The sequence below is a fragment of the Macaca nemestrina genome, chromosome 2, assembly GCF_043159975.1.
Source record: "Macaca nemestrina isolate mMacNem1 chromosome 2, mMacNem.hap1, whole genome shotgun sequence".
Lineage (NCBI taxonomy): Eukaryota > Metazoa > Chordata > Mammalia > Primates > Cercopithecidae > Macaca > Macaca nemestrina.
In genome coordinates, this window is record NC_092126.1 from 1,175,366 (window position 1) to 1,197,435 (window position 22,070).

The 22,070-nt window shown below is 52.1% G+C and overlaps 1 long non-coding RNA gene and 1 pseudogene across 1 annotated transcript; both read right to left on the reverse strand.

Moving 5' to 3' along the window:
* Nucleotides 1–5,916: 5,916 nt before the first annotated feature.
* LOC105470980 (RAF proto-oncogene serine/threonine-protein kinase pseudogene) lies at nucleotides 5,917–7,597 on the reverse strand (annotated as a pseudogene).
* Nucleotides 7,598–11,113: 3,516 nt separating this feature from the next.
* Nucleotides 11,114–20,372, reverse strand: LOC105470764 (uncharacterized). Its single transcript, XR_011619290.1, has 3 exons — nucleotides 20,332–20,372; nucleotides 14,818–15,029; nucleotides 11,114–11,200 (listed from the first exon to the last, which is right to left on the reverse strand). It is a non-coding gene; the product is annotated as an uncharacterized lncRNA (long non-coding RNA).
* Nucleotides 20,373–22,070: the final 1,698 nt, after the last annotated feature.

The following is a 22,070-nucleotide window of genomic DNA, read 5'->3' on the forward strand; positions in this document are numbered from 1 at the left end:
CCTTCCTAGAAGGCTAAACTGTTCTCACAAAACAAATGAAAGGCCACCAGCCACCAAGTCAGATGAGAGCGGCTGGAATGCTAAATATTCCCAGCCATTGTTCCGGAGGCCCTGAGAGTTGCAGCTTCCCCAGTGAGTCTTTTTTTTTTTTTTTTTTTGAGACGGAGTCTCGCTCTGTCGCCCAGGCTGAAGTGCAGTGGCGCGATCTCGGCTCACTGCAAGCTCCGCCTCCCGGGTTCCAGCCATTCTCCTGCCTCAGCCTCCTGAGTAGCTGGGACTACAGGCGCCCGCTACCACGCCCGGCTAATTTTTTGTATTTTTAGTAGAGACGGGGTTTCACTGTGGTCTCGATCTCCTGACCTTGTGATCCGCCCGCCTCGGCCTCCCAAAGTGCTGGGATTACAGGCTTGAGCCACCGCGCCCGGCCCCCCAGTGAGTCTTGAGGGTAACTTCACTACTGGGAACCGAAGATTGGCCTTTGGAGATGTCGTCTCAGGTTTTTGCGTTTCTAACAACCAGATAGCACTGTGTAGACCTGCCAGCCGGTTCTGGAAAATCCTTACCGTGAAGCACCCAGCAGGGATTTCCTTATATACGATGAATTGGCCAAGTCATGGGCCCCACCATCCAGGACTAACGATTGACAAGGGGAAGAGGATTGCAGGATTAATTTCGGCCAGTCATGGATCATCCCCTGTGGCTAGGTACATTCAGGCTTCTGTGGTCAAGAAATAAGAGAAATGAACTTTGGGTAGTTGATTCGGCTCAGCTGAGGTCCACGGACCAACAGCATTGGCATAAGCTAAGAATTTGCTAGAAACGCAGAATTTCAGGCCCCACCTTGCACCCAGTGAATCAGAATCTGCGTTTGAACAAGATCCTCCAGGCGAGTCTTGCGCAGCCACAGTCTGAGAAGTGCTGTGATTACCCGAGTCAAATTTTACGTGCTAGTGCTTTTGTTGTTGTTGTTGTTGTTGTTGTCGAGGCAGAGTCTCACTCTGGTCACCCAGGCTGGAGTGCAGTGGTCCCTATAGGGAGAAGGGATTATGTCTTATTGATCTGTATAGGGAGAGGGATTATGTCTTATCGATCTGTATAGGGAGAGGGATTATGTCTTATCAATCTGTATAGGGAGAGGGATTATGTCTTATCGATCTGTATAGGGAGAGGGATTATGTCTTATCAATCTGTATAGGGAGAGGGATTATGTCTTATCAATCTGTATAGGGAGAGGGATTATGTCTTATCGATCTGTATAGGGAGAGGGATTATGTCTTATCAATCTGTATAGGGAGCTTGGCATAACGGGTTCTCCACGAAGCTGCTTAAATAGATGAGGAATGACTTTCTGAGTGTGGACTCCTGTACCTGCTCTTAGCCTCTTTTCCTACCTTTGGCATCTATCCCTGCACTTTATTGTTTTAAATCAATCTATTTATTTATTTATTTATTTATTTATTTATTTATTTATTTTTGAGACGGAATTTCACTCTTGTTGCCCAGGCTGGAGTGCAATGGCGCGATCTTGGCTCGCCACAACCTCCGCCTCCCAGGTTCAAGCGATTCTCCTGCCTCAGCCTCCCGAGTAGCTGGGATCACAGGCATGCACCACCATGCCCAGCTAATTTTTTTGTATTTTTAGTACAGATGGAGTTTCCCCATGTTGGTCAGGCTGGTCTCGAACTCCCAACCTCAGGTGATTCACCTGCCTTGGCTTCCCAAAGTGCTGGGATTACAGGCGTGAGCCACCGCCGCCGGCTGATTTTTTGTATTATTAGTAGATATGGGGTTTCTTCATGTTGGTCAGGCTGGTCTCGAACTCCTGACCTCCAGGTGATCCACCCGCCTTGGCCTCCCAAAGTGCTGGGATTACAGGCGTAAGCCACTGTGCCCAGCCTATTTATTGTATTGTATTGTATTTATTTTATTTTTGTTTTTATTTTGAGATGGGGTCTCACTCTTTTACCCAGGCTGGAGTGCAGGGGTGTGATCACAGCTCACTGCAGCCTCAACCTCCTGGGCTCAAGCGTTCCTCCTACCTCAGCCTCCAGAGTAGCTAGGACCACAGGTGTGAGCAAACCACACCCAGCTAATTATTTATTTTTAAAATCTTTCAATGTTTTTGTAGAGGTGGGGTCTCATTTTCTTGCCCAGGCTCCTCTCAAACTCTTGGGCTCAAGTGATTCTCCCTCCTTGGCCTCTCAAAGTGCTGGGATTATGGTGTGAGCCTCTGCACCCAGCCTCTCAAAGTGCTGGGATTATGGTGTGAGCTGCTGCACCTGGCCTATCTCTGCACTTTATTAGAGGTGCCAATTTTCTTTCTTTCTTTTTTTCTTTTTTTTCAAATGGAGTCTCACTCTGTTGCCCAGGCTGGAGTGCAGTGGCATGGTCTCGGCTCACCACAACCTCCGCCTCCCAGGTTCAAGTGATTCTCCTGCCTCAGCCTCCCGAGTAGCTGGAACTACAGGCGCCCGCCACCACGCTGGGCTAATTTTTGTATTTTTACTAGAGTCGGGGTTTCACCATGTTGGCCAGGCTGGTCTTGAACTCCTGACCTCGTGATCGGCCCGCCTCAGCCTCCCAAACTGCTGGGATGACAGGTGTGAGTCTCCACTTCCGGCCCAGATGCTCCAATTTTCACTTCTTGACCTGACCAGGCACCTTAAAATGTCCACACTCAAAACCTGACTCTCAAGTGCTTGAAGCCAAAGACATCTTTGTCCTTGGAAAACAAAATTCCTCCCACAGTCTGCAGTCATGAAAGCTTCTGGCGGTGTGGACGTGGACTCACTTTGACAGTCCTGCTGTATGTGTAGCTTTTGTTGTGAGCCGCCTCAAATGCTTTTTTGGAAGTAGGTGTGGTATAAATAATAAATAAATGAGTGAATATCTGGAAGTGGGGCTGTTTTTATTTAATCATGGGAGAATGTGGTTACCTCTGCGATAAGTCCCTCTGGCCAAGAGTAAACAGGATGGCCCGGCCCCTGTCTAGAATCTAAAAGCTGCAGGCTGATACAGAGGACGGGTGGGGTAGGGGCTGGTTTGGGACTCGGCCTTCCTTTTTGGTGCAGCTTGCTGGTTGCGTAGTAGGTGAGTTTCAGAGAGAAAAAGGTCTGAGGCCTCATCACTGCCATCAGAGCAACTGTCTGTGTGATGAAAGGATCCCTCTGCCTGGGCCTCAGTTTCTCCAAGTGCATAACAAGGAATTCGGGTTAGATTGCCTCAAAAGGCCCTTTCAACTTGGCTGGTGTGTGTGTTTTGGGGGAGAGGGTCTGTGAGGTGCTTCCCAAAGTGAGGGTGGGGCTGTCCATGTAGGGCAGAGGGGACAGGTAATGGCACCCTGACCACTTTCCTTCTCAACCACCTGCGGCCATGGGCCTCTCACGGGAGCTGGGAAGGAGCTGAGGGGAGGGCTCACTGGCCCCCCTGCTGTAGAAGGATGTGGTTCCCATTCTTGAGGCTGTTCTCTCCAGGGCAGGAGGCTCAGCAACAGAGAGACCCTGGCCCCTGCTCTGTGCTTTTGGCTCGGGGGACTGTCCCCTCCGTGCTCCAAGTGGATTCAGTGGCCAGCCTCTTCCCCACCCGGCCCCAACCAGGACAGAGCAGGCAGGGAGGGAGGAAAAGGGTGCCAAAGTGGGGTGCTTGGGGCACAGACAACCCTCAGGTGCCTGGGGGATCTGAGGGGATCCTAAGTGATGAGACAGCAGCAGGGGGGGCCCTCCACAGTGCCCTGGTGGAGGAGAACAGGGGCTCACATTTGCTCGGCTGCCCAGGCTGCAGTGCAGTGGTATGACCACGGCTCCCTGCGGCCTCCATCTCCCAGACTCAAGTGATCCTCCAGCCTCAGCCTCCTGAGTAGCTGGGACTACAGACATGTTCCAAGATGCTGGTTAATTTTTATTTTAAATGGAGATGGGGTCTTGCTATCTTGCCCAGGCTGGTCTCAAACTCCTGGACTCCAGCGATTCCCCAACCTCAGCTTCCCAAAGTGCTGGGATTGCAGGCGTGAGCCCCACGCCCGCAGCATTGCTGGCTTTGAAAATGAAGACGGGAGCAACAAGCCAAGGGATGCAGGTGACTGACTGCCTGTAATTAGCGCAGTGGGTCAGGCCTGACTGCCTGTAATTAGCGCTGTGGGTCAGGCCTGACTGCCTGTTCTCCCTGTCCTCTGCAGCCCTCTTGGCTTCTGTATCACCGTCACGCGTAGCAGGGCCAGGCTTGCTGAACTGAACCAAAGCAAGAAGAGGAGGGAAGGGCTGTAAGAAGCGTCCATGATGAGGCTCTGTGTCCTCACCTCCCAGGCCTGGCCTTGCCTCGCCTCACCTGGGGCAGCAGCTTGACATGTGGGTTTTCAGGACTAAGCCTGAAGATCAGCCAGAGGGAAGCTCCTCACCCCTCTGACCCAGCCTTTCCTTCCCCGAGGCTTTGTGGCCACAGTCCTGGAAGACGGAGACGGGCTTTGTGGCCACAGTCCTGGAAGACGGAGACGCACTTTGGACTAGCCTCCAGGAGTCAGGCCCTTCACTTCTTTCTTTCTTTTTTTTCCACCTAAATTTATTTTATTAAAATAACATAAAATTGAGGGACCATCAGATAACTGTATTTTGTCAGGTGCAATAAAAACAAAATTAAAACCCAAATCATCAAGAAAACTTGTATTCCTGGCTTCCTTGTATACACAAGATGTGACTAGAGAAACAAGGCTGGCCCTGCGGCCCCGCCCCATAGGAGCAGCTCCTGGAAGACAACGTTCAGCATGACGGAAGACTGCTCCCTGAGAGGGCCGAGACGGGGACTGGCTGACGGAAGACTGCTCCCTGAGAGGGCCGAGACGGGGACTGGCTGACGGAAGACTGCTCCCTGAGAGGGCCGAGACGGGGACTGGCTGACGGAAGACTGCTCCCTGAGAGGGCCGAGACGGGGACTGGCTGGGGGCCTCGCCTGGAAAACCATCCCAATGCACTGGACACCTCAGAAGCTGTGAAAGGAGGACGCGTCCCCTAAGAAAAGTCCCATAGTACCAAAGCAGGCTCCTTCGGGCGGCCAGAGCCTCGGCAGTCCTGGGCTGTTTGGTGCCTTATGTGCAAAACGTCTGGCGCTGCACGACTCTCTGAAGAAAGTCTCGCCTGTGACATGCATTCCTCCAGAAGCTGATTTCCAAAATCCCATGTGTCTCCACATCAGGGCTGGGCTGCCCGCTACCTTACTTCCTCGAAATACTCATGGAGCCAACGGCTGGGCTGGGCCCCTGCGTTTTGTACCACCATCAACATCCACTTGCGCATCTAGAGAAGGCTGGGCCTTGAGCACGGGGGACGTGGGGAAGGAGCAGGACGCACCAGCACTGCAAATGGCTTCCTTCTCCCAGGGCCCAAAGGAATAGAAAAGAAGGCGCCATGAAGTTGAGGCCCTGTGAGCAGTCTAGAAGGTCCTTAGCAGCAGCTTCTCTGAAAACATGTGTTCTGCCTCCGGAGAAAGGGAGCAGAAAAGTGGTGCCTGCTGGCTTCTCTTCCTCCCCTGGCAGCCTGAGGGCAGGTGCAAAGTCAACCAGAAGACAGGCAGCCTCGGGGACGTGCTCAGCATGAGGCATCGACATCCTCGGTGTGGGCTGCCCGGGGACGTGCTCAGCGTGCAGCATCGACATCCTCGGTGTGGGCAGCCTCGGGGACGTGGTCAGCGTGCAGCATCGACATCCTCGGTGTGGGCTGCCCGGGGACGTGGTCAGCGTGCAGCATCGACATCCTCGGTGTGGGCTGCCCGGGGACGTGCTCAGCGTGCAGCATCGACATCCTCGGTGTGGGCAGCCCGGGGACGTGCTCAGCGTGCAGCATCGACATCCTCGGTGTGGGCTGCCCGGGGACGTGCTCAGCGTGCAGCATCGACATCCTCGGTGTGGGCTGCCCGGGGACGTGGTCAGCGTGCAGCATCGACATCCTCGGTGTGGGCTGCCCGGGGACGTGCTCAGCGTGCAGCATCGACATCCTCGGTGTGGGCAGCCCGGGGACGTGCTCAGCGTGCAGCATCGACATCCTCGGTGTGGGCTGCCCGATGCAAGGGCGGCTCGGAAGCGCTCCGGCTGATCTTCAGTAGAGAGTGTTGGAGCAGCTCAATGGAAGACAGGATCTGGGGAAAAGAGGCCTCTCTTCCTTTACTTTCTTCACACAGTCAGTGACCAGCCTCTTCATCGCTTTGGGGCAGTTCTTACGTAGCTTACTAAGATCTGGGGAGGCATCCCTCGGCCCACCACGAAGATGATCTGATCTCGGTTGTTGGTGTGAGAGTGAGGAAGCTCCCCCGTCATCAGCTCATACGACACGATGCCATAGGAGTGGACATCCGACTGGAAACCGAATGGGTTGTTATCCTGCGTTCGGGTCACCCCGGGACCATCCACAGGACAGAGCAGCAGGTTGTTCGACCTGCTGAGAACCACCCCAGCGTGACTTTACTGTTGCCAAACCAAAATCTCCAGTTTTCACCGTTAGGCCTTCGTGGGGAAATGTATTGTTGGATTTCACGTCTCTGTGGATGATGTTCTTTGCATGCAAATAGTCCATTCCCTGAGCCGTCTGCCGGGCAGTGTCCATTAGCTGGAACATCTGAAACTTGGTCTCCTGGACACGCAGGTGTTTGTAGAGGCTGCTGCCCTCGCACCACTGGGTCACAATTGCCAGGTTGTCCTTTGTCACGTACCCCATGAAAAGCAGAATGTTCACACGCCGTGTTTTGCGCGGAACAGCCACCTCATTCCTGAAGGCCTGGAATTGCTCTGGGGTTGGGTTGACAACCTTTAGGATCTTTACTGCAACGTCTCCGTGCATGTGCCCTTATAAACAGTTCCAAAAGAGCCTGACCCAGTCCGAGTGGACAGCATCACTTCACTGCCTTCTGTTTCCCAGTAAGAGCTTGAGTCTCTCTGTCCACGAGGCCTAATTTTGTTTTTCGCCTGGGTCCCGGATACTGGTGCCCGCTCTCTCTGTGCTGGCACGGGTGTTTCCGGCTGTGACCAGCCTGTTGGGCTCAGATTGTTGGGGCTACTGGACAGGGCTGAAGGTGAGGCTGACTCGCTGTGACTTCGAATTGCATCCTCAATCATCCTGCTGTCCACAGGCAGGGTGGTGCTGACCATGTGGACGTTAGGTGTGGACGTCGACCCATGTGGACGTTAGGTGTGGACGTCAACCCATGTGGACATTAGTGTGGACGTCAACCTCGGCCTCTGGGAGAGGGAACCTTCAGATGAGGGGCTGGAGGTGTTAAAGGTGAAGGCATGAGGTGTAGAATACCTGTGCTGAGAACTAACAGGCATCCTGGAAACAGACGCTCGCATACGACGCATAGTCAAAGAAGGTAGCGCTGGGACTCCACTATCACCAAGAGTGGAATTTGGAAGCAATAGGAGTTGTCCGATATTACTCCAGTCCACACACATGGTAGGTACTTTGGTGCTACAGTGCTCATGAAATCTGTAGCCACAAGTCTGACACCGAAATCCATCGAGCAGGAATTTCTGACAGATGTCACAGAAGGTGGCTTCAGGAACGTCGTCCGAGCACAGCTGTGTGTTGTCAGCGGAACACGATCCAGGAAATCTACTTGAAGTTCTTCTCCAATCAAAGAGGCAGCATCAGTATTCCAATCTAAGCTGCTTTTTGACCTTGGTGTTGGTGGAGAAGTCTGAACACTGCACAGCGCTCTGGTTGCAGGCCCCTCACCTCGAGGGCTTTCGTAAGGCAGTCGTGCAAGCTCATTCCATTCGCACATGGACCACTGTTCTTTCCTCGTTTGGCAAGAAAACACAGGTAGTGTTGCTTGCCTTAGAAGGATCTGTGCGTTTGCCATCATTTGATGCCCGGCGTGATCCCGAACTGCTGAGCTATGGCAGGAGAGATGCAGCTGGAGCCATCAAACACGGCATCTTTGAATCCAAAACCACGGCTGATCGTCTTCCAGGCTCCCTGTATGTGCTCCACTGATGCAGCTTAAACAATTCTTCACACTAGTCCTGTCCTCGGCGCGGGTGAGGCAGGGGAGGCGGTCACGTTCGGCGTCCCCAGCCCGGGGAACAGACCCCGAGCAGCCCCCGCGTCGGAGCACACGCCTCAGGGCATGCGCCCCAAAGCCCGGGAGCCGACCCTTTTCCGGGCCCAAGGAAAGCAGCAGAAAACCCTCCCTGCCTCACAGCCGTTCTCCTCTTACTCCCCCCATCTAGGATGGCGGCCCAAGCGCCCGCGATTCTTTTTTCTCTTTGAGAGAGGATCTCACTATGTTACCCTGGCTGGCGTTGAACTCTGGGCTCAAGAGATCCTCCCACTCAGCCTCTTGAAGAGCTGGGGCAACAGGTGCCCACGACCACACCAGCTCCCACACCAGCTCCCACACCAGCTCCCACACCAGCTCCCACACCAGCATCCACACCAGCTCCCACCACACCAGCTCCCACACCATCATCACACCAGCATCACACCAGCTCCCACACCAGCACCACACCAGCTCCCACACCAGCTCCACACCAGCACCACAACAGCTCCCACACCAGCATCACACCAGCTCCACACCAGCACCACAACAGCTCCCACACCAGCATCACACCAGCTCCACACCAGCACCACAACAGCTCCCACACCAGCATCATACCAGCTCCCACACCAGCTCCCACACCAGCACCCACACCAGCTCCCACACCAGCTCCCACACCAGCATCACACCAGCTCCCACACCAGCTCCCACACCAGCATCACACCAGCTCCCACACCAGCTCCCACACCAGCTCCCACACCAGCTCCACACTAGCTCCCACACCAGCTCCACACCAGCTCCCACACCAGCATCACACCAGCAACCACACCAGCTCCCACACCAGCACCCACACCAGCTCCCACACCAGCATCCACACCAGCATCACACCAGCTCCCACACCAGCACCACACCAGCATCACACCAGCATCACACCAGCATCACACCAGCTCCCACACCAGCATCACACCAGCTCCCACACCAGCTCCCACACCAGCATCACACCAGCTCCTACACTAGCTCCCACACCAGCATCACACCAGCTCCCACACCAGCACCACACCAGCATCACACCAGCATCACACCAGCATCACACCAGCTCCCACACCAGCATCACACCAGCTCCCACACTAGCTCCCACACCAGCTCCACACCAGCTCCCACACCAGCATCACACCAGCAACCACACCAGCTCCCACACCAGCACTCACACCAGCACTCACACCAGCTCCCACACCAGCTCCCACACCAGCACCACACCAGTATCACACCAGCATCACACCAGCATCACACCAGCTCCCACACCAGCATCACACCAGCTCCCACACCAGCTCCCACACCAGCATCACACCAGCACCACACCAGCATCACACCAGCATCACACCAGCACCCACACCAGCACTCACACCAGCTCCCACACCAGCTCCCACACCAGCTCCCACACCAGCATCACACCAGCAACCACACCAGCTCCCACACCAGCACTCACACCAGCACTCACAACAGCTCCCACACCAGCTCCCACACCAGCATCACACCAGCACCACACCAGCATCACACCAGCACCACACCAGCATCACACCAGCATCACACCAGCACCCACACCAGCTCCATTGCTCTTCTTGAATGTACCTGGAATCCTGATCTGAACTGAGTGGTTGGCTGAATTTTCCTCTTTTTTTGCCTCTCTCCAGGCTGAGAGATGAGCCCTGATAAGGAGCAGATTGCTCAATTATAGAACATTTACAGCCTTGTGTTGTAGAGAACAGTTTACAAAGCCCCTTCCTGCTTATTTCATTTAGTTGCTGCCAGTCGGCAAGATGGATGCCATAATCATCATCTCCATGTCACCGCTGAGAAAACCAAGGCTCAGGGAGATCCGAGAAAACCAAGGCTCAGAGAGATCTGAGAAAATCAAGGCTCAGGGAGATCTATTTTCTGTTGTTGCTGTAACAACTTAACACAAATCGAGCATCTTAAAACCACACAAATGGGGTGGGCACAGTGGCTCATGCCTGTAGTCCCAGCACTTTGGGAGGCCGAGTCTGGTGGATCATTTGAGGTCAGGAGTTCAAGACCAGCCTGGCCAACCTGAAAAAACCCCTTCTTTACTAAAAATACAAAAATTAGCCGGGTGTGGTGGTGCGCACCTGTCGTGCAGTTACTCAGGAGGCTGAGGCAGGAAAATCGCTTGAACCCGGGAGGCGGAGGTTGCAGTGAGCTGAGATCGCACCACTGCACTCCAGCCTGGGCAACAAGAGCAAAACTCCATCTCAAAAACACAAAACAAAACAAAAACCCCACAAATGTATTAGGTCACAGATCTGTGATTGGGAGGTCCAGGCACAGCCTGGCTCACTGCTTTACAAAACCAAAATCAAGGTACAGGCCAGGCTGATCTGCCTCCAGTCCTGTGCAGGCTACTGGCGAAATTCAGTTGCATGTGGTTTGGGACGAAGGGCTTGTTTCCTGCTGGCTGCCACCTGCAGGCCTTTCTCAGCTTCTAGAGGCCACCTGCGGCCCTTGGCTTGTGGCTCCGTTCCTTCATCTTCGAAGCCAGCAGTGGTGGCTCCTGCTCATGCCTCCAAGCTCTCTGGCCTCCTTTGTGTCTCATGTGTCTTCTGCCTTTATCCAGAGCGAGTTTTCCACTTTTGAGGGCTCCCGTGATTAGACCTGGGTCCACTGGGATAACCAAGGATATAACCTCGCTCACATTTGCAAAGTCCACTTTGCTGTGTGGTGTAACACAGTCACAAGTTCTGGGAATTAGGGCACGGACACCCCGGGGACCGTGATTCTGCCTACCACAGAGCGGCTTCCAAACCTGTCGCCGAGCTCGTAAGTGGCAGAGGTGGAAGCTGAAGATCCTCTGGCTATTGAACTCTTTCCACCACACCCCTGCTGCTTTGGGCCATCGTTCACGTCATCCCAGCTGAGCCCAGGAAGAAGACCGTCTCGAGGAGTATTTCTGCAGGCCCTCGGTCACCCGGACTGGCTCCTCACTCCCTGCGACTGTCCCAGAAGTTCTCTGAAAGTCAAAACTCATTGATACAAGATGGGGCTAAGGCAAGTCGAGGCATCTCCGCCTGTTTCCGTCGTAGAAGCCTCCAGGAAGGCCTCGTGTCGCCGGTAGATGTCCTGATGTCCCGTGCACACAGGGAGCCCACTTCCTCTCCCTTCCAGCCTGGGCAGAGTGAAAGAATGAGCTGGAGATTCCAAAATAAACCGGGATCCCTGACTGAGGCAGACATGACCCCTCCAACGTCTGCCTCTGGTCCTCAGTAAAATTCCCATTATTCTTTCCCATTAGGAATTTCCCCCTACAAGCAGATTGGATTCTAAATACCTTCCATTCATTTACGATTCATTCACTCATGATCGTACCCCTGCTTCGTGTGCGGCACATTCTAGACACTGCAGCTCTATCAGTGAACAGAAGAGACAGGAATCCCTGCCTCGCGGAGCCTGCATTCTGGCTGTGGCAGGCTGGGGGTTGACAGGAATAACCACAATATATGAGTTAATTATGTCATGTGTTAGAAGGTAATAAGAGCTATTAAAAATAAAAGAGGATGACAGGGTAAGGGGATCAGAGGTGCTGGTGGGAATGCAGACTGCAGTGGTAAATATGGGAGACAGCCGGGCGCGGCGGCTCACGCCTGTGGTCCCAGCACTTTGGGAGGCCGAGGCGGGCGGATCGCCTGAGGTCAGGAGTTTGAGACCAGCCTGGTCAACATAGTGAAACCCCATCTCTACTAAAACTACAAAAAATTCATTGGGTGTTGTGGCGGGCACCTGTAATCCCAGCTACTCAGGAGGCTGAGGCAGGAGAATCGCTTGAACCCCGGAGGTGGAGGTTACAGTGAGCCAATATCACGCCACTGCACTCCAGCCTGGGCGACAAGAGTGAGACTCTATCTCCAAATATATATATATATATGGGGGACAAGGTGGGTTTCACTGAGAAGATGAGGTTTGAACAAAAACTTGAAGGAGAGATGTAGCGAAATGGATACTCGAGGTGGGAGCATTCCACGTAGAGGGGCAGCCATGCAAAGTCCCTGAGGCAGAAGCGTGCTTGACATATTGGAGGAACAGCCGGGAGCCGAGCGGCACTGGAGAGCATGGCCACTATAAGGACTTGGTTTGAGCGGAACAGGAAGCCCGTGTGGGGCTTTGAATGAAGGAACGACTTGTAAAAGTTCTTGAGTTTCCACGGAATGCTCATGCAGGCGGCCGTGGGAACATCCTGGTCCTGGGGATTATGCTGATAAGCCAGAGGCAAGGTGAATGGCTGGCTGGGCCGGGTGGAGGCTTCCTGGAATGTAGCCTTGGGAGAAATGTGGAAGCTGAGGCAGGTGGGCCCTGGCCTCGGGCCAGCTCCGTGGATGAGGGAGTGGTTGTGGGCCATGCTGATTGACCTGATATCTTCAGCCAACTGGATGAGGACAGAGATTGATGCTCTCCAGCGTCTCACAAGCTGAGCCACAGAAACACCCGGCGTCCCAGCCAGGAGATGGGAACCACCTGCTCTCACATCAGAGAATCAGCAACAAGTCAAGCTTCGTGAGGGGCATCCAGGCGGAACCGTCTAGGTTTCAGTATAAGTCACCAGCTACAAAGCCAAGCAAAGTCATGATTGTCCCGTTGGAGCTTTAAGTGAGGGAGACCCTGAGGGGTTGTGTAGATTACTCTGGACATGAACAGGCCCTGCTGGATGAAAGTGACACAGGGCCAGCTGTGTCTAGCGTAAGATGTGGTGGAGGCGTTGCCGTTCCCTTTGTCCCAGATGCTGTCTTGATTGTGTTGATCCACAAAAACCATGATTACAGGGGCTTTCAGAGTTTCTTTTTTTTTTTCTTTTATAGAGACAGGGTCTTGCCATGTTGCCTAGGCTGGTCTCCAACTCTTGCGCTCGAGAGATCCTCCCACCTTGGCCTCCCAAAGTGCTGGGATTCCAGGTGTGAGCCATCATGGCCGGCTCCGAGTTTCAACCCCAGCTTTCTGTCTTGCCCCTCCGAGCACCCTTCCCCGGGATCAACTCTTTCTGTGCTCCGCCGACAAGCAGCTCTTCTTCCTGAGGGTTTCGGGACAGCGCACACTGGGGAGAAGATACATGTGTCTCTCTCTGCAGGGCGGCTGCTCCAGTCAGCGGTGTCTGGCGGGGCCGAATCCCTGCCTGGGGAGCAAGGAGCTGGACCCAACAGATGAACCTCCTGGGAAGCTGCATTCTTGATGGTAAATGCAGAGATCAGATCCTCACAGGGAGGAAACAGGCGATGCCAATGGCACCTACATATATGACTTGAAGTGCGGAGAGAAAAGCACAGAAAAAAATATGCTAAAACACAAGCAAGTTATATTTCCAGGGTGGGGGCTTATTGGTAATATTTTTTCCTTCCTTACAATTCATATGTCTTCCAAGTATATATTTTTCATATCTCTCAAGTGCTCTGTAATGAGAGGAAAGCAATGAAATTATTATATTTATAATTATAGTGTCAGAAAATGTAACCCGGTATAAAGAAGAACTCCCTGAATGGGGACTGATAAAAAAGGAGTCACTGGCCGGGCGTGGTGGCTCACGCCTGTGATCCCAGCCCTTTGGAAAGCTGAGATGAGAGGATTGCCTGAGGCCAGGAGTTGGAGACCAGCCAGGACAACACAGTAGACTGTGTGTGTGTGTGAGTGTGTGTGTGTGTGTGTCTCTCTCTCTTTTTAATGGAGTCTCTCTTTATTACCCAGGCTTGAGTGCAGTGGCACGATCTCAGCTCACTGCAACCTCCACCTGCCAGGATCAAGCAATTCTCGTGCCTCAGCCTCCCGAGTAGCTGGGAGTATAGGCACCCGCCACCACAACTGGCTGATTTTTGTATTTTTAGTAGAGACGGGGTGTCTCCATGTTGGCCAGACTGGTCTTGAACTCTTGACCTCAAGTGATCTGCCTGCCTTGGCCTCCCAAAGTGCTGGGATTACAGGCGTGAGCCACCGTGCCTGGCCCAGACCATGTCTCTATAATTTTTTTTTTTTTAAAGGAGTCTTCAGTGAGGAGGCTCTGCCACCTCTCTATCCTCAAGACGGACACATGCTGCAGTGCCTGGGAGGACTGGCACGTGCTTAGAGGCCTGGGGTAGAGTGGCTGATCTCTTTAAAATTATTTTACTTTATTTTTTTTAGAGACAAGGTCTCACTATGTTGCCAAGGCTGGTCTCGAACTCCTGGGCTTAAGAGATCCACCCACCTCAGCCTCCCAGAGTGCTGGGATTACAGGCATGAGCCACTGTGCCTGGCCCATTTTTATCTATTTATTTATTTATTTTTCTTTTCATTATTTATTTATTTATTGAGACGGACTTTTGCTCTTGTCGCCCAGGCTGGAGGGCAATGGCGCCGACCTCGGCTCACTGCAACCCCCACCTCCTGGGTTCATGGATTCTCCTGCCTCAGCCTCTGGAGTAGCTGGGATTACAGGCGCCCCTACGCCCAGCTAATTTTATATTTTTAGTAGAGACGGGGTTTTACCATATTGGCCAGGCTGGTCTCAAACTCCTGACCTCAGGTGATCCACCTGCCTTGGCCTCCCAAAGTGCTGGGATTACAGGCGTGAGCCACCAGGTCCGGCCATTTTTAAATGTTTTTATAGTCAGGGTCTCATTGTGTTGCCCAGGCTGGTCTCAAACTTCTGGGCTCAAGTGACCCTCCTGCCTCAGCCTCCCAAAGTGCTGGGATTAGAGGCGTGAGCCACCGCGCCCGGCCAAGTATGTCTATGACTGGGGAACCCCAGAACCCGGAGCCACTCACTGTCACTTCCCTGCAAATTCCAGACACTGAAGCTGTGAAGAGTCGGCTGGAATGAGCTCGGAGGCCCCTCCAGCGTGGATCGTCTGGTTCTGGTTTCCCTGTGGGGTCAGGGCTGCGGCCAGGATCTCTCACTCCAGATTCTCTGACTGTGTCCCAACTGCCCTGGTCACTGCTCTTCTGGGATGAAGTGTCTTGAGTGTTTTCGTGGCCTCCTGTCAATAGAAGTATATTTTCTTGGCTGGGCGCGGTGGCTCAAGCCTGTAATCCCAGCACTTTGGGAGGCCGAGGCGGGTGGATCCTGAGGTCAGGAGATCAAGACCATCCTGGCTAACACGGTGAAACCCCGTCTCTACTAAAAATACAAAAATTGGCTGGGCGTCATGGCACACACCTGTAATCCCAGCTACTCAGGAGGCTGAGGCAGGAGAATCCCTCGAACCTGGGGGGCGGGGCTTGCAGTGAGCCGAGATCACGCCACGGCACTCCAGCCTGGGTGACACAGCGAGACTCCGTCTCAAAAAAAAAAAAAAAAAGAAGTATATTTTCTTCCCTTTCCCAGACTGTCCCAGGGGAGACTTCTCCGCCTTCTTCTTCTTGTGGAACAGTCCTGTGCAGCCCTACTCTGCTCAGCTTCATCCCAACAACCCAGGAAGCGGGAAGCACTTAGGCAGCACTAAGCCCCGGGAAACAGAGCCGAGCAAGACGAGGTCCCCGTCCTCATGGAACTTACTCACAACGAGGAGAATTTCAAACGGTGAAAAATGTGTGCGAAACACCGGGGAGATAGGACAGTGAGTGGCCTCTACGTACCTGGCCCAGCTCATCCTCTCTGAGCAGGTGACATTGGAATAAAGAATTTCATTTGCTGAGCGTGGTGGCCCACACCTGTAATCCTAGCACTTTGGGAGGCTGAGGTGGGAGGATCACTCGAGCCCAGGAGTTCCAAACAAGCCCGGGCAACGTGGAGAAACTTTGTCTCTACAAAAGATACAAAAATTAGGCCGGGTACAATGGCTCGTGCCTGTAATCCCAGCACTTTGTGAGGCCAAGGTGGGTAGATCACCTGAAGTCAGGAGTTTGAGACCAGCCTGGCCAACATGGTGAAAACCCGTCTCTACTAAAAATACAAAAATTAGTTGGGTGTGGTGGCGCACGCCTGTAATCCCAGCTACTCAGGAGGCTGAGGCAGGAGAATCACTTAAACCTGGGAGTTGGAGGTTGCAGTGAGCTGAGATCACGCCGCTGCCCTCCAGCCTAGGGGACAAGAACGAGACTCCGTCAAAAAAAAAAAATTAGCTGGGTAAGGTAGTGTGCAGTGTACTCCCTGCTACTCCTGAGGCTGAGGTGGGAGGATCCCCTGAACCCAGGAGGTTGAGGCTGCAGTGAGCTGTGATCACACCACCGCACCCCAACCTGGGTAACAGTGAGACTCTGTCTCAAAAAAAAAAAAAAAAAGGATATTTCGTGATACTTCTCTGTTGATGTGTGTCCCTCCCTTTGTCTGAGGGGACTGTGTCTCAGTCCGCAGATCTCAGAGGTCACACAGCGCCTGGTATGTAGACAGAGCTCGCAGACGTGCGCTGAATGCATGGCTGGACAGCGAGACCGGGGAGGGGATGGTCCCACCATCCTCTGCACTGTTCAGACCCATGAGGGGCTCAGAGTCCAAGTCCAGGGAGGCAGATTCCTCCCAGGGCCCCTCGACGTATCACCTAAGAGCACACAGGAGACGGGAGAGGCTGAAGAACTTGCCCCATGGCACTGCCAGCCGGGCGGCACAGCTCCCTGGCGAGCTCAGCACAGCGGCAGGAACCAGAGGTGAAGGGCAGAGCCTTGAACGTGGCTGTGTGTGGCCTCGGGCACCTCACCCAGCTCTTCAGCTTCGAGAGTTGGGTAACTTGCCCGACTCTCACTGGGCACCTACCTCACTGAGCTCTGTGAGGATTAAATCGAGATAAAATATGTAAAGAACTCAGCAGGGAGGTGGGCTGAGAAAAAGGGAGCAGCCAGCACATCTGTTTCTGCAGCGCCCCAGGCACCAGGGCCTGCCAGTGGCGCATGGAAATGGAGTTGACCTCGAGGGCTCCCTTCCCATCTCCCAGGGTGTGGGGCGGCGACAGCCCCAAGCAGGAGGCACAGACTTCCAGGGAGGAGGAGACGAGGCTGGTACATTTTCCACCTTACTCCAAGCCTTCTCCCACATCCTGACTTCTTCAAAAGAATTATTGGATAAACAATATAAAGGCATTAAAACAAACTTTAAAGGAAAAACAAGTCACCTATGATCTCAGCATTCTAGCCCAACAAAGTTGTTTTTTTCCTGTCTAGTTTTTCCAGTTTGTCCAGGCCTGTACATACTTTATTTTGCTGTAGTCACAGTCATTATTTATTTTTTGCTCGTGTAATATTTTTATCATAAATGTTCATTCACAATCCTGTAGTCTTCATAAGTAGAATTTTTTCTTTCCCCCTTTGGGACAGAGTTTTGCTCTTGTCACCCAGGCTGGAGTGCAGTGGTGCGATCTTGGCTCACTGCAACCTCCGCCTCAGGTTCAAGTGATTCTCTTGCCTCAGCCTCCCAGTAGCTGGGACTACAGGTGTGCACCACCACGCCCGTCTAATTTTTGTATTTTTAGTAGAGACAGGGTTTCGCCATGTTGGCCGGGCTGGTCTCAAACTCCTGACCTCAGGTGATACACCTGCCTCAGCCTCCCAAAGTGCTGGGATGACAGGCGTGAGTCACCACGCCTGGCCCATAAGGAGAATTTTTAATGGCAGCCTGATATGCCACCAACCCAATGTGCCATCAGTTATTTCTTCATTATTCTCTTGTTGGATATTTTCTTCTTTTTGCTGTTGAAGAACAACATATGTGTACATAGTTTTATTTTATTTTATTTTATTTTATTTTATTTTATTTTATTTTATTTTATTTTGAGTCAGAGTCTCACTGTATTGCCCAGGCTGGAGTGCAGTGTGGTGATCTCGGCTCACTGCAACCTCCACCTCCTGGGTTCAAGCAATTCTCGTGCTTCAGCCTCCTGAGCAGCTGCGACTACAGGCATGTGCCACCACACCCAGCTAATTTTTGTATTTTTACCAGATAAAAGGTTTCACCATGTTGGCCAGGCTGGTCTCGAACTCCTGGCCTCAAGCGATGCACTTGTCTTAGCCTCCCAAAGTGCTGGGATTGTGAGCATGAGCCACTCACCCAGCCCAAAATTCCTTATAGCTAGATTGCTCCCAAGAGTGGAATAACTTACACTTGTCTAGCAGCATGTGAGCACCCTCCAACCAGCTCGGCGTGGACTTTTGTGCTGTTAATATGATTGCATCTTGTCAGTTTCATCTGGTGCAGTGTGGCAGTGTGGTGTTATTCACTGTTGAACTTCCTCTCGAATAAAATTTAGTTCATATTTTTTGCTGATTATCAGTTTTTGTTTTTGTTTTTATTTGAGACAGGGTCTGGCTATGTTGCCCAGGATGGAGTGCTATGGTGCGATCTCAGCTCACTGCAGCCTTGATCTCTCAGGCTCAAGTAATCCCCCTACCTTAGCCTCCTGGGTAACTAGGACTACAAGCCTGTGTCACCAGGCCTAGCTTAAAAAAAAAAAAAAAAAAAAAAAAGTGGCCAGACGTGGTGGCTCACGCCTGTAATCCTAGTACTTTGGGAGGCTGAGGCGGGCAGATCACAAGGTAAGGAGATCGAGACCATCCTGGTCAACATGGTGAAACCCCATTTCTACTAAAAATACAAAAATTAGCTGAGCATGGTGGCACATGCCTGTAGTCCCAGCTACTTGGGAGGCTGAGGCAGGAGAGTTGCTTGAACCCAGGAGGCAGAGGTTGCAGTGAGCCGAGATCACACCACTACACTCCAGCCTGGTGACAGAGCGAGACTCCATCTCAAAAAAAAAAAAAAGTTTAGCTGGGCACGGTGGCTCACATCTGTAATCCCAGCACTTTGGGAGGCCGAGGTGGGTGGATCACGAGGTCAGGAGATCGAGACCATCTGGCTAAAACGGTGAAATCCCGTCTCTACTAAAAACACAAAAAATTAACCGGGCGAGGTGGCGGCGCCTGTAGTCCCAGCTACTCGGGAGGCTGAGGCAGGAGAATGGCAGTGAACCCGGGAGGTGGAGCTTGCAGTGAGCCCAGATCGCGCCACTGCACTCCAGCCTGGGCGACAGAGCAAGACTCCGTCTCAAAAAAAAAAAAAAAAAAAAAAAAAGTTCAGTAGAGACAAGGTCTCATTATGTTGCCCAATCTGGCCTCAAACTCCTGAGCTCAAGTGATCCTCCCACTTCAGCCTCCCAAAGCGCTGGGATGACAGGTCTGAGCTACCGTACCTGGCCTGCTTATCAGTCTTATTAGCTATTTGTGAACCTTGTCTTTTGTCATATTTGCTGCAAGCTTTTCCTCCAGTCTATCTTTTTCTTTTTCAAGATTACATTTTGAAAAAGTTATAAAAGCAATACATGTTTATGGTAGAAAATCTGAAAAATAGACAAAAAGTCATAAAATATATGCCACCACTTAAAATTAACCTTTATTATCCTGTTTGTCCGCCTGTTTTTGAGACAGGGTCTTGCTCCGTCCCCCAAGCTGGAGTGGTGTGAGCGTGGCTCACCGCAGCCTCGATCTCCCGGGCTGAAGCGACCCGCTGGCATGAGCCGCTGTGCCTGGTGTCATCATCCCCCTTTCAAAACCCACTGCGAAAAGATAATTTGACTCTATTGGGAAGTGAAGATATGGACTGGTCGTTGGAGGATGCTGAGTAATTTTTGTTCGTTTTCTTGGGGGTGTAATAGCAGGGTCGATGCATGTTTTCAAAATCCCTTATCAGTTTACACGCTTACTGGAGTATTTACAGGAAAATTCATGTGATGTCTTGGATTTGCTTTTAAAAACTCCAGCACACTTGGCCGGGCGCGGTGGCTCAAGCCTGTAATCCCAGCACTTTGGGAGGCTGAAACGGGTGGATCACGAGGTCAGGAGATCGAGACCATCCTGGCTAACACGGTGAAACCCCGTCTCTACTAAAAAATACAAAAAAACTAGCCGGGCGAGGTGGCGGGCGCCTGTAGTCCCAGCTACTCGGGAGGCTGAGGCAGGAGAATGGTGTGAACCCGGGAGGCGGAGCTTGCAGTGAGCTGAGATCCGGCCACTGCACTCCAGCCTGGGCGACAGAGCCAGACTCCGTCTCAAAAAAAAAAAAAAACTCCAGCACACAAATAAATAAATAAATAAAGATTAGGGAAAATCAGATAAAATCAAATTGGCAGTATTTGTTGATACTAGATCATGGATATATGGGTATTCGTTTCGTTGTTCTCTCTACTTTTATGCATATTTGAAGTTGTCGTCTCGGGAGGACTCCCAGGCTTAGCCAATCCCGTCTCCTTGGCTGACTTTCACACTCCTCACTCCTGTTTTGTTTTTCCTCCTCAGCATTTCATCACAACCTGCCATTCTAAACGCGTTCTTATGTATTTGGTCATGTTGGCTTCTTACCTCTCCCCAGCTGGAATGTGGACTCCATCAGGAAGGAATTTTACTCTGTTTTCTTCTCCGCCCTTGCTATCAACAGTGCCTGCATATTCAAATAATTATCACATGATAAACAAACTCACTGTTAACATTTTTCTTCAGTTGTTTTTTGGTTTTTTCTGAGACTGGCTCTCACTCTGTCACCCAGGCTGGAGTACAATGGCATGATCTCAGCTCACTGCAGCCTCAACCTCACAGGCTCAAGCGATCCTCCCACCCCAGCCTCCCACCTCAGACTATAGTCATGAGCCACCATGCCCAGCCAATAAAAACTTTAAAAGATCTTTCTAAACCATCAAAGTTGGAGGCATTAGGGATTTTTGTTGTTACTACTCATTTCATTTTTCTTTTTTTTCTTTTTTTTTTTTTTTTTTTGAGACGGGGGTCTCACCCTGCCCCCCAGGCTGGAATACAGTAGAGCGATCTCAGCTCACTGCAACCTCTGCTTCCTGGGTTCAAGTGATTCTTCTGCCTCAGCCTCCCAAGTAGCTGGGATTACAGGTGCCCACCACCATCCCTGGCTAATTTTTGTATTTTTGGTAGAGACAGTGTTTCACCATGTTGGCCAGGCTGGTCTTGAACTCCCAACCTCAGGTGATCCACCTGCCTCAACCTCCCAAAGTGCTGGGATTACAGGCCTGAGCCACAGCACCCAACCATCATTTCTTAACAAGCATACATTTAAATTTCCAGGCAGTCATACTTAGTGACTGCTTCACAAACATGAAATAGCACACAAATATTTAAAGAAATGAGCAAACCCTGTTTTTAAAAATTTACACACACCGAAAAACGACGTGGAAAACCTAGGCCCACTTTTAGGAACACCCTCTACACAAAACAAATAAGGAAAAGGCTAATCTTTGAGGAAAATATCCTATAAAATATACCTGAGGGAAGAAAGCCCCTATCATGAAGAAACGGTTAGAGCTATTATATTTCCTCTGCGGTACTTTTATCACTTTTTAAGAGAATCCATCACAGGCCTTCGCTCTCTGGACAGCCTGGACACAGATGTGCATGGCCCACCCAGCGAGGAGCAGGAGAAAAACCCCTCTGCTTCCTGTCTCCAGCTTCTCCCACTTCCTCCCCCGCCCCCAGCCTTGGCCCGTCTAGTGGTTCCCTGGGCCGACTCGGTCGCCCCGCCAGCCTGTCCTCCTTCACTCAGGCACACGCTGTTTCCACGCCCAGGAGCCTGGCTCGCTTGCAGAGCTATGAAAGCAGACATCCGCCGGGCGTGGTGGCTCACACCTGTAATCCCAGCCCTTTGGGAGGCCAAGACGGGAGGATCACCTGAGGTTAGGAGTTCGAGACCAGCCTTGCCAACATGGTGAAACCCCATTTCTATTAAAAATACAAAAAACTAGCCAGACGTGGTGGCTGGTTCCTGTAATCCCAGATACTCGGGAGGCTGAGGCAGGAGAATCGCTTGAACCCAGGAGGCGGAGGTTGCAGTGAACCGAGATCGCGCCATTGCACTCCAGCCTGGGCAACAAGAGTGAAACTCCATCTCAAAACACAAAACAAAACAAAACAAAAACAAACAAAAACACACACAGACATCAGGCTGGCTTCTGTAGCTCATGCCTATAATCCCAGCACTTTGGGAGGCCGAGGCGGGGACGATCCCTTGAGGCCAGGAGTTCGAGATCAGTATGGACGACATGGCAAGGCCCCGTCTCTACTAAAAATACAAAAAAATT